The sequence below is a fragment of the Neovison vison genome, chromosome 12, assembly GCF_020171115.1.
Source record: "Neovison vison isolate M4711 chromosome 12, ASM_NN_V1, whole genome shotgun sequence".
Lineage (NCBI taxonomy): Eukaryota > Metazoa > Chordata > Mammalia > Carnivora > Mustelidae > Neogale > Neogale vison.
The window spans coordinates 49,125,432-49,128,911 of record NC_058102.1 but is presented as its reverse complement, the minus strand read 5'-3'; positions in this window follow the sequence as shown (position 1 = coordinate 49,128,911).

Below are 3,480 nucleotides of genomic sequence, written 5' to 3'. Positions count from 1 at the left end.
GTTTGCCTCTCCCCCCCCCATTTATTTTGTTTCTTAAATTCCACATAGGAGTGAAATCATATGGCATTTGTCTTTCTCTGACTGACTTATTTCACTTAGCCTAATACTCTAGCTCCTTCTACCTTATGGCTTTAATATTCTTTTTTAAAACTTTTTGAAGAACCCCCATTCTGTCTTCCAGAGTGGCTGCACCAGTCTGCATTCCCACCAATAGTGTAAGAGGGTTTGCCTTTCTCCACATCCTCACCAACATCTGTTGTTCCTGTGTTACTAATTTTAGCCATTCTGACTGGTGTGAGACAGTATCTCACTGTAGTTTTGATTTGTATTTACCTGATGATGAGTGATGTTAAAAATTTTTTCATGTACCCTTTGGCCATCTGTATGTCTTCTTTGGAAAAATATCTATTCATGTCTTCTGCTCACTTTTTAATTGGATTATTGTGTTTTGGGGTGTTGAGTTTTATAAGTTCTTTACATATTTTTGATACTAACCCTTTATCAGATAATGTCATTTGCAGATACCCTATTTTATAGGATGCCTTTTAGTTTTGTTGTTTCCTTCACTGTGCAGAAGCTTTTTATTTTGGTGAAGTCCCAATAGTTTATTTTTGCTTTTGTTTCCACTGCCTCAGGAGACTTACCTAGTTAGAAGCTGCTACATCTGATGTGAAAGAAGTTACTGCCTGTGTTCTCCTCTAGGATTTTTATGATTTCCTATTTCTAACATTTCAGTCTTTAACCCATTTTGAATTTATTTTTGTGTATGGTGTAAGAAAGTGGTCCAGTTTCATTCCTTTGCATGTTGCTGTCCAGTTTTTCCAACACCATTTGTTGAAGAGACTCTTTTCCACCGTGTATTCCTTCCCGCTTTGTTGAAGATTAGTTGACTATATAATTGTGGGTTCATTTTTGGATTTTCCATTCTGCTCTACTGATCTATATGTCTATTTCTGTGCCAGTACCATACTGTCTTGATCACTTTAGCTTTGTAATATAACTTGAAGTCTGGCATTGTGATGCTTCCAGCTTTCTTTTTCTTTTTCAAAATTGCTTTGGTTATGCAGGGTCTTTTGTGGTTCCATGCAAATTTCTGGATGGCTTATTCTAGCTCTGTGAAAAATGATGGAGGCCTTTTGACAGAGATTGCATTAAATGTGTAGATTGCTTTGGGCAATATGGACATTTTAATAATATTTGTTCTTCCAATCCGTGAGCATGGAGTGTTTCTCCATTTCTTTGTGTCATCTTCAACTTCTTCATCAGTGTGTTATAGTTTTCAGAGTACAGACCTCTTACCTCTCTGGTTAGGGTTATTCCTAGGTATCTTATGGGTTTTGGTGCAATTATAAATGGGATTCACTCCTTGACTGCTCTTTCTGCTGCTTCCTTATTAGTGTATAGAAAAGCATTACCCTGATACCAAAACCAAAGATTCCACTGAAAAAGAGGATTATAGGCCAATATCCCTGATGAACATGGATGCAAAAACTGTCAATAAAATACTAGCAAACTAGGGGTGTGGCTCAGTGGGTTAAAGCCTCTGCCTTCGGCTCAGGTCATGATCCCAGGGTCCTGGGATTGAGCCCCACATTGGGGGTCTCTGCTCTGCAGGGAGCCTGCTTCCTCCTCTCTCTCTGCCTGACTCTCTGCCTACTTGTGATCTCAGTCAAATAAATAAATAAAATATTTTTTAAAAATACTAGCAAACTGAATCCAACGGTACATTAAAAGAATCACTCATCACCATCAAGTGGGATTTATTCCAGGGTTGCAAGTGTGCTTCCATATTCACAAATCCATCAACATGATACATCACATTAATAAAAGAAAGGATAAGAACCATATGATCCTTTAAACAGATGAAGAGAAAGCATTTGACAAAGTACAACATCTATTCATGGGATTAAAAAAAAAAACCCTCAACAAAGTAAACCCTGGTTTTTTAAAAACTTACTGAGACTAGGCTTCTTGCAACTGCATGTCTGATGTAGGTGGATTCTCCTGAAGCTTGTTGTGAGACCCTATTGCTAATATAGTGAGCATTCTGATGTTTCCATTTGGGTTTTCCCAAAAGTAGACTCTGAGACTAGGATTAAGGTGCAAGCAGTTCATTTCAGAGCTGAAAGAAACATCAGTAAGGTTAGGGAAGTGAGATACAGAACAAGAACAGAAGGGACCAATAAAGGGTGCATTATCAAGCCAGCTACCGCTGTGGGAAATTTTACAAACCAAAAGAAAACATATGCCTCAAGAATAATGAAGCTAGGGTATTTATACATCAGCTCCTATTATTCACTAGCTGATGGTTGCTCCCAGGGAGCGCTAATTCCCTGGTATATCTATCTACCATACCGAGACAAATGAAGCTTTAGCAGTCATAAAAAGCCCTCAGGAATAGACATGCAGGAAGTGGTGTTTGGAAGTCCAGCTAGCATGCACTGAAGGTCTAAGAGATATGGATGGGGCACCAATGGCATCTGCTGTAAGTACTGAGCTGCTGTTCTAGGCAAATAGGTACTGAGTTAATGATTACATTCACTGCACTGGTCTCTGTAAGAAACATTTCAGAAGCACCTAATAGATAAATTGTCTCCTTGCTAACACTCCTTGCTAGTCCAGGTCTAGTCAAATTTTTCCTTCTCTGATAAAAGCTCATAAAAATTTGCCCCAACTGAAAGTAATTGATTATTGTCTTCCTTCACTTATGCTGATGATAAAATGGAAAAGGCATGTATTGAACATGAATTTTGGTTATGAGCTTGACTTATCTTGATGAAGGTAGGAAGGAGGATTGAGATTTGAGTGACAGAGTGAAGAGATAATTTCATCCTCCATCTGTATCCACTCTCACGTTCCCTACAAACCGCTCCCACCCTGGTTTCAGGAAGGGCTACCTATTCGGTTTTAAAGCTTATTCATTTCTCTTCTGTCTCCATCTCTCTACCTCTCCCTAATACATCCATAAAACTTGATTCTTCTGTCTCATAATTTTTATTACATACTAAAAATAAAAACATTATGATATGCTCTTTTTTATATTTCATTGGATTTACATATTTTTCAGAGATGGCATGAAATATATGGCTGATAAAAAGAGTATTGGACTAGAAATTTTATAAGACTTGAATTCTAGTACCAAATTTACCCATACATGAGTTGAGTGATTACGTACACGTCACTTACCTTCCTTAAGTCTCAATTTTATGATGAAGAAAATTCAGATTTTGACCCTAAAGACCCTTCCAATTCTGAAAGCCTAATTCTTCGGCTGACTTGGAGCCTGAATGCCTCTATCAATGTGAAGTCTATTTTATGTTTTGTCTGAGATTTTTCCCTGCTAAAAGGCTCTCTAGAGTTAGACTTACTAGGGAGGAAGCAGGAAGCTAATCCCATAGTTCCACTGAGAGGAAACTAAAGGAATCTTCTCCTCAAGTTCAAATCTTACTGCCTGTCATTCCACTATATTTTAATTTTTCA